The sequence below is a fragment of the Chiloscyllium plagiosum genome, unplaced genomic scaffold (assembly GCF_037043375.1).
Source record: "Chiloscyllium plagiosum isolate Xiang-an unplaced genomic scaffold, Cpla_swu_hap1 HiC_scaffold_191, whole genome shotgun sequence".
Lineage (NCBI taxonomy): Eukaryota > Metazoa > Chordata > Chondrichthyes > Orectolobiformes > Hemiscylliidae > Chiloscyllium > Chiloscyllium plagiosum.
Genome location: NW_028270330.1, coordinates 216984 through 225991, shown reverse-complemented (window position 1 = coordinate 225991; position 9008 = coordinate 216984). Strand labels below are relative to the sequence as shown.

Genomic DNA, 9008 nt, shown 5'->3' with positions numbered 1-9008 from the left:
TTTGCTTACTTCTGCTGGTCATGGTCGCAAAGAGATATGGCAAATTGCCAAGTGTGATTTTCCTTTCAATAAAAAATTTTGACTCAGTTTGCCTGCAAACATCTTTTACTACCTTTGTGCTTTTCTTCTTTTACATTGGTGTCTCGCACCTTCCAAATGACAGCAAAGGTATGAAAGGAGATGGAAGCATTTCGCTCATCAAGTCAGCGAGAGCTTTCAATGAGATTACGGCTGATTTGGTCTATGCTCAACCCGCCTGAGCTATCTGTAGTCATGGCCGAGTGGTTAAGGCGATGGATGAGAAATCCATTGGGGTTTCCCCACGTAGGTTCGAATCCTGCTGACTACGTTATGAATGCATTCCTGCTGGTACAATTATCGCTCAAAATTCAGAAAAACTATTTTGTGAACCAGGCCGGTAATTTGATTAGACTTGGGAAACTCGAGTTCTTCATCAGAAATGTTCCATATTTAAAACATTAACTCTGTTTCTCTTTCCAGATATACTGCTCGACACATCGGGTTTCTGCAGCTGTTATTGAACGTCCTGAGCAGAAGTGCTGCTTTTCATTAGATTCCTTTAATCCCTGTCCACTGTTCTCTGACTCGGGTCAGTGGCAACACTTCCTCCTGCTCGTCAAAGTGCTCATTCCCCACCGCTCCCTCTCCATCATTAGAAACAACCGCAGGAAATCGCCACTTAACCATTTTTGTTCCAAAGTGAAACTCATCAGCCTCGGGAATCTCTCCACCAAACGGGAGTTCTCATCCCTGGACATGGTGCAAGCCAGAGGATTGTGAAGAGACACTGTGAAAATATTGTCAGTTGGCAGTTGAAAAAATGTTTAGGAAGCAAACCATATAATTTAGGCTCCAGCTTTGTAAATCTTGAGAAACTCTTTGGGAAATGGAATCAGAGGAGAATGAAGAAGTGTGAACTGTCGGACCGAGTAGAGGACGGGACATTGACTCTGATGTTCTCGGGACAGGAACTGATCTGAGACATTGAAGTCATTCTCGCTCACGTACGTGAGGAATGCAAACTTCATCTGGACTCTGGGACAATGAAAAACTCTGGAACACTCAAGACAATGATGTGTTTCTGTCCGCCGAGCTGGAAGTTTTTGTTGGAAACGTTTCGTCCCCTGTCTAGGTGGCATCCTCAGTGCTTGGGAACCTCCTGTGAAGCGCTTCTGTGGTGTTTCGTGCGGCATTTATGGTGGCCTGTCCTTGCCGCTTCCTGTTGTCAGTTTCAGCTCTCCGCTGCAGTGGCTGGTATATTGGGTCCAAGTCGATGTGTTTGTTGATGGAGTTTGTGGATGAATGCCATGCTTCTGGGAATTCCCTGGCTGTTCTTTGTTTGGCTTGCCCTATAATAGTAGTGTTGTCCCACTCGAATTCATGTTGCTTGTCGTCTGTGTGTGTGGCGACTATGCATAGTTGGTCGCTTCGTTTCATGGTTAGTTGATGTTCCTGGATGCGGTTCGTTAGCTGTCTTCCTGTTTGTCCGGTATAGTGTTTTGTGCAGTCATTGCATGGGATTTTGTATACTACATTAGTTTTGCTCATGTTGGATATCGTGTCCTTAGTTCTGGTAAGCTGTTGTCTGAGTGTGGCTGTTAGTTTGTGTGCTGTTAAGAGTCCTAGTGGTCGCAGTAGTCTGGCTGTCAGTTTGGAGATGTTCTTGATGTGTGGTAGTGTGGCTAGTCCTTTGGGTTGTGGCATGTCCTCTTTCCGTGGTCTATCCCTTACGCATCTGTTGATAAAATTGCGAGGATATCCGTTTTCGGCGAATAACTTGTAAAGGTGTTCCTCTTCCACTTTTTGCAGTTCTGGTGTGCTGCATTGTGTTGTGCCCCTTTTGAATAGTGTCTTGATGCAACTTCGTTTGTGTATGTTGGGGTGGTTGTTCTCATAATTCAGGACTTGGTCTGTGTGTGTGGCTTTCCTGTGTACCTTTGTGGTGAATTCTCCGTTAGGTGTTCTCTGTACCATCACGTCTAGGAATGGGAGTTGGTTGCCCTTTTCTTCCTCTCTGGTGAATCGGATTCCTGTGAGTGTGGAGTTGATGATCCTGTGTGTTTTCTCTATTTCCGTGTTTTTAATGATTACAATGGTGTCATCCACGTATCTGAAACAGTGTTTGGGTTGAATTTGCGGAAAGACAGCTCTAATCTTTGCATTACGGCTTCTGCCATGAGTCCCGAGATCGGTGAGCCCAAGGGTGTTCCGTTGATTTGTTCGTATATCTGGTTGTTGAATGTGAAGTGTGTTGTGAGGCACAAGTCCCAAGATTTAGGAAGATTAGGTAAGATTTAGGAAGCGTAGAATGTGGTAGGAAACTGCAGGGGGTGAGCACATTAAAATGTGGAGCTTATTCAAGGAAAAGCTCCTGTGTGTCCTAGATAAGTATGTACCTGTCAGGCAGGGAGGAAGATATAGAACCCGTGAGCCGTGGTTTACTAAGGAAGTGGAATCCCTGGTCAGAAGAACAAGAAGTCTTATGTTAGGACAAAATGTGAAAACTCAGTTAGAGCGCTCGAGGGTTCCAACGATATCAGGAAAGATCTAAACAGAGAGCTGAGAAGAGCCAGGAGGAGACATGTGAAGTTGTTGGCAGAGAGGATCAGGGTTAACCCTAAGGTTTTCCATAGGTATGTCAGGATTAAAAGAATGACGAGAGTTAAATTTGGGACAAACAAGGATAATAATGGGAAGTTGTGTGTGGAGTCAGAGGAGATAGGGGAAGCGCTAAATAAATATTTTTCGACAGTGTTCGCTATAGAAAATGAAAATGTTGGCGAGGAAGATACTGAGATACTTGCGTCCAGAGTACTCGAGATTGAGGTTCACAAGGATTAGGTGATAAAAATACTGCAGAGTGTGATAACAGACAAGTCCCCTGGGCTGGATGGGATCTGTCCTAGTATCCTCTGGGAAGCAAGGGAAGAGATTGATGAGCCTTTGGCATCGATCGTCAAATCATCGTTTTCTACAGGAATAGTGCCTGTGGAATGGAGCATAGCATACGTTGTTCCCGTGTTCAAAAAGTGTCGCAGAGACAACCTTGATAATTACAGACCAGTGAGTCTCACTGCAGTTGTTGGTAACGTGTTGGAAAAGGTTATTATGGATAGGATTTATGACCATCTGGAAAAGAATAATCTGATCAGGGACAGTCAGCACGGTTTTGTGATGGGTCGGCCTTGCCTAACGAATTTATTGACTTTTTTGACAAAGTGACCAAACAGGGAGATTACAGTAAACCGATTGATGTGGTGTATATGGGTTTCAGAACGTTGTTCGATAAGGTTCCCCACAATAGGCTATTATACAAAATGCGGTGGAATGGAATTGTGGGAGAGATTGCAGCTTTGATCAGTAATTGGCTTGCCAATAGAAAACAGTGTTGTAGTTAATGGAACATGTTCTTCTTGGTATCCATGTACTGGCGGCGTACCACAAGGGTCGGTGTTAGGTCTACTGCTGTTACATGAGATCTAACCTTGCCAATCAGTCTCCCATGGGGAACATTGTTGAACGCCTTACTGAAGTCCATATAGATCACATTTACTGCTCTGCCCTAATCAATCTTCTTTGTTACTTCTTCAAAAAACTCAAATCAAGGTTGTGAGACACGATTTCCCACGCACAAAGCCATGTTAACTATCCCGAATCAGTCATTGCCTTTCCAAATACATGTACATTCTGTTCCTCAGGATTCCCTCCAGCAATTGGAGTATTCTTGGCAGATGCAGTTTCATGTCGGGAATGCGACGTCATATACTTTGTTTGGAAGAATCAAAAGACACACTACTATTACAATAGATAGAAACGCAAAAGATGTGCAGTGCAGAGGAGTCTCAGTGTCCTTATACATGAAACGAACAAAGGTTAACCACATATTTATTTCTTGCTGGCAAATAAAAAGCCTTTTTATGATGCTCACAATTAAAGAGATGGTTTCCAAGAAAATAGCAAAATTAAGTCATCAGGAGAGTAATGAATTACCAAGATATCCTTCGTGATTTTTTATGGGACATGTGGGATGTTTTTGATTATGGTTCTCCAAACGTTTTTACAATGGAACCGAGAGTGTTAATGGGAAGTTAAGATCACGCATGACTATTGCCATTTTTGTCACTCACACACAATTGTTTTTCCTTGTATGATTTATTTCGCTTTGTGGTTACTGCGAGTGGGCTTGTAAACTACACATGCTTGTGAGTTCATTCCTCACTGTTTCTCAACTCCAGCCAAACAGAGTTTACATCCTTATTTCCTGAATCAAGGTAATCGCTAACCATTGCATAAATGTCATTAAAACTTCGGTATTTCACACGCCTCTGTATATTCCCTTACAATACGAATTGATCGTTTACTGTATTGCAGTTGTGCATAAGAAGAGAAAAATAGAATAGAGAATGGTGGACCTCCGCTTCACACCCCCGTTATTGAAGCGAAAATGCACATTACTGCCCATAATACGATCGTGGAAGCATGTTCTGAAACGTCAGGAAACACAGAATAAGTGCAGTGCCACAGGGCATGTCAGGGACAGCACCAGAAAGACAACAGAAATGCTGCTGTGAGCTCCTATTTTGGATATATTTCTCAATGAGCAATAGAGTGTTACATGTGTTCCATCAGGAGTTACCTCACACAAGGAAGTAACCAGTGTTGCAGACGGTCATATCATCCGAGTTCCAAGCCCTGGAATCAGAGACATTCAATATTCTGTGCATAACTGCAAGGAACAGCTGTCCGAGGCGTTAACAGTCCTGGTGAAATTATGAATGCAGCTCTCTAGTTGTCAGCCTCTTTCTCCTATGTCGTGTTTCGTGCAGTACCTGCGTGGAATCTCGTCAACCACGTTTGACCTGCACATGATACGTATTGGGTCTTGTTTTCTCGTGAGTAGTTGTCTGTGTGAGGCTCTCGGTTTCTGTGCTGTCATCAGTCCGAGTGTTCGGAGGAGTCTGGATATCGTTTTCCAGAATTTGTTTTTAATACAGGGAAGCATGATTTAAAAATTACCTCAAAGCATATCCTCGTTGCGAACTTTGTGTGCCATGCATCTGCGAATGAAGGTGTGTGGATATTGGTTCTTGGCAAAGAATTTGCGTGGGCGTCAGTCCAGCAGTCCCTAGTAGCAATACGTACAAACGGCAAGGGCCACACATTCGACTAGAATAGCACAACAATAATAGGACAGGGCAAGCAGAAGACTGCCAGACAATTCCTAGAAGCAGGGCACTCATCCACGGACTCCATCCGTTGGACCCAATCTGCAATCCCAACAAACGGAAGCAGCGGGAATTTAACCAAATGAATTCGTACCAAAACATGAGAGCAGCGCTTCACAGGAACCTCTGCAGCGCTGATAATGTCACCTAGACAGGCGAGGAAAAGTCTGCAAACCATCTTCCTCGCGTCACCGAACTTTTCAACAAGAACTCCAGAAGCATCCGAACTTCACATCTTTCTGCTCCAAAACACTCCGCTTTTCCACAACAGAGAATTGCACACTCAACTACCGCGTGTAAGATGAGAATACCAGCCCCTACACTACCAAGGCGGCAGTAAGAGCGAGGGGAAACAGCTGCCACTATCATTCCACAGCTACAAACGCTCTCTTTGAAAGGTACATTTTCGTATGAATGTCGGGGCAGCAGTAGAATATGGGAACTAAACAGCCTGCGCTGTGTATTCATATTCTGGACAATGTGAGTAGTTCACAGCTTTCCCTGAAAGTGAGTGGACGTCGTTATCTCACCGCTGTTGTGAAGCCAGATCCTGCACTGAATCTGCTCCCTCGTTTTTTGTTGTTGTGGCGAAAAGGTGGACAATCACAACGTAAAACCTTGTTATATTTCTCTCATTTCCTTAGTTACTGTTCTAGTGAGGGATGCTGGAGATTGGCTCGCTCAAGCAGATGGAGGCACCAGCACATTTTTGACCTAATTTAATCGAGAATATAATTGGTAATATTCACTTTGCATGGTACATATTTCTGTTATGTTTTATGTTACTTGAGCACTTTCTGTTACTTGGCAATGCACTAAATCTCCAGAATGACGGGAAGCTCCGTTTGGAATTGCTTCGATGGTATTTGTGTGAGCAGTTCTTGACATACATGTCTTTCACTGACTCACAGACAGAAGTAATGAGTTTGTGTGTCTGATAATTACTCTGCACCTGGTCCACGTTAAGAGCTGTAAGTTTTTGGATTCACTCGAGAGTTGAGGGGACAACACGATTTGTGTGTTTTTTTTTTAGTCAACGAAATTATTTTTTTATTTAGATTAGATTAGATTACTTACAGTGTGGAAACAGGCCCTTCGGCCCAACAAGTCCACACCGACCCGCCGAAGCGTAACCCACCCATACCCCTACATTTACCCCTTTACCTAACACTACGGGCAATTTAGCATGGCCAATTCACCTGACTTGCACATCTTTGGACTGTGGGAGGAAACCGGAGCACCCGGAGGAAACCCACGCAGACACGGGGAGAATGTGCAAACTCCACACAGTCAGTCGCCTGAGGCGGAAATTGAACCCGGGTCTCTGGCGCTGCGAGGCAGCAGTGCTAACCACTGTGCCACCGTGCCACCCATTTGTCCATTTGATGGACAACTTGGGAATGTATCAAGGAGAATGGTCATTGTCTGTAAATGTCTGGAAAACATTCCTCTCTGTGTCAGTTCAAATCATTACGCCTCAAGAAAAAATAAAATTCAAACACGCTGACTTAGTATCAAACAGTATGCGTTTTTGCAAGTGGTCTATTCAAACTGTTGTCAGGTACTGGAGTGTCACAGAATTGCCGAGCACGGAAGCAAACCTTCCTATCCAACTTGCACCTGCTGAATAGATGACCGTAACTAATCTAAACATATTTGCCAATATTTGTCACTTATCTCTAGGAACACATCCTGTCTGTATACCCATTTAGATGCCTTTCGAGTGTTGTGAGTGCACCACACTCTGCCACTAAATGTGGCAATTTATTCCACACGCACAAAAATGTCTGTATTAAAAAAAAATATCGCTCACATCCTTTTCAAATTGTACTGCTCTCATATTAAACCCATGCTATCTCACTTTAAACTCACCTGACTTCTGAAAAAGTTTAGATTGACTATGTTCTCTGCTCGTCTACCTCATGATTTTGTAAACTTTTCCAAGGACATCCCTCAGGCCTGAAGCTCCAGGGAAAACTGTCGAAGAATATTCAACTTCTCACTAATGTCCACACCGTGCAAACCTTTCAAATCGTTGTAAATATTATTTTTTAATTATGCGAATGTGTTCATAAAAAGTGTCAGGGGAAATGGCCTGAAGTGAAGCGATGCTGAAACATTAGTCTTGACAGGTTTGGCGCTTAGTTATCGTCAGGGAGCGTCGCTGAGTGGTTTACTGTAGGTAAAAACAATGAATGCAGATGCTGGAGACCAGATTCAGGATTAGTGGTGCTGAAGAGCGCAGCAGTTTAGGCAGCATCCGAGGTGCAGTAAAATCGACGTTTCGGGCGAAACCCTGTATTCCTGATGAAGGGCTTTTGCCTGAAACGTCGATTTTACTACTCCTCGGATGCTGCCTGAACTGCTGTGCTCTTCCAGCACCACTAAGCCAGAGAGGTTTCATGTGCTGGGTTTAGGGTCCAGTCTCTATTGTGTCGTGGGTTTGAAACCCAACTTTGCAATAGAACAACTGCAGGCAGTTTTTTTATGACAGAACTACATAGGTCCTGATGTTGTTTTAACGGTGTGTTTGTTACTCCTCGGGTCTCTCACCCTCTCTGCGATAAACACGGGTACATGAGCAACTGATTCTTAAAACAATGAGAACTACTTCTGTCCACATCTTCTCGAGCACTGTGCGTTTGGAAGTGTACACGCACAATTTTGCTGCCAGTTGCTGTGTCTCAAATGGTCAGAGCATTTGGTTGAAATGTTGGTTCTCCTAACCCAAAAAGAGCACAGAGCTGTACATCTCTATGACTCTATGACTCTAAGTATTGAGACCGACCATCTTCTGACAATACAACCACGAGAACTCATCCATGATTGACCCTGAGTCCGCAGTGAGTAAAACGGTCACGTGCAGCAGAATGTGACCCCATTCTCTACAAGCCCCCCAACAGAAAGGGGCCACTGCCATTTCAAATAGCGGCTTCCTGCACAGACCTGGGACTCAACTCATGGAAAGTCCTTCCTCAGGAACGGCTGTTACCGTGTGAAAGGGTAAAAAAATTCTAATTCAAATTGGAAATGGCTTCAGAAGATTGTTCCTGTTTTTAAAACATTTTATAATCAGGATTCCTGTCTCGAATATGAGAAGTGGTAAACTTTGTAGGCAGATAGAACAAAGAAAGTGTTGATGGTGAGGACTGTATCTCTTCAGCAGATGTACACTCTAATCAGAAATGATTTGGTTTCCTGAGGTATTTTCCCGATTGATTTGCAGTCTGCCAGATTGTCCGGGAATCACTTCGGCGACCTAAGGATCAGGGTCAAAATATGAAAATATTAATAGAGAATCGTAAATCCCTGGGCAAGGCCTAAATGGATTGTAATGGTCTGAAGGAATAAATCTGAGAGTTGAAAGATTTAGATTAGATTACAGTGTGGAAACAGGCCCTTCGGCCCAACAAGTCCACACCGACCCGCAACCCACCCATACCCCTAACCTAACACTATGGGCAATTTAGTATGGCCAATTCACCTGACCCTGCACATCTTTGGACTGTGGGAGGAAACCGGAGCACCCGGAGGAAACCCACGTGTGCAAACTCCACACAGTCAGTCGCCTGAGGTAGAGAATTGAACCCAGGTCCCTGCTTCAGGTGAGGCAGTAGTGCTAACCACTGTGCTAGCGTGCCGCCACTTGGGTGATGTTATTTGCAATGGCGAGGAATGAACAAGATTTTTGAAAATTGCCGTGTCAGCTGAATTAAACTCAGTATGAAATGATAAATTAACCAACACCAATCCTGTCCTGGC

General features: G+C 43.9%; 1 non-coding gene across 1 annotated transcript; it reads left to right on the top strand.

The window, feature by feature from the left end:
* The first annotated feature begins 267 nt into the window (after positions 1–267).
* trnas-aga (transfer RNA serine (anticodon AGA)) lies at positions 268–349 on the top strand. Its single transcript has one exon. It is a non-coding gene; the product is annotated as a tRNA-Ser (tRNA).
* The last annotated feature ends 8659 nt before the right edge of the window (positions 350–9008 follow it).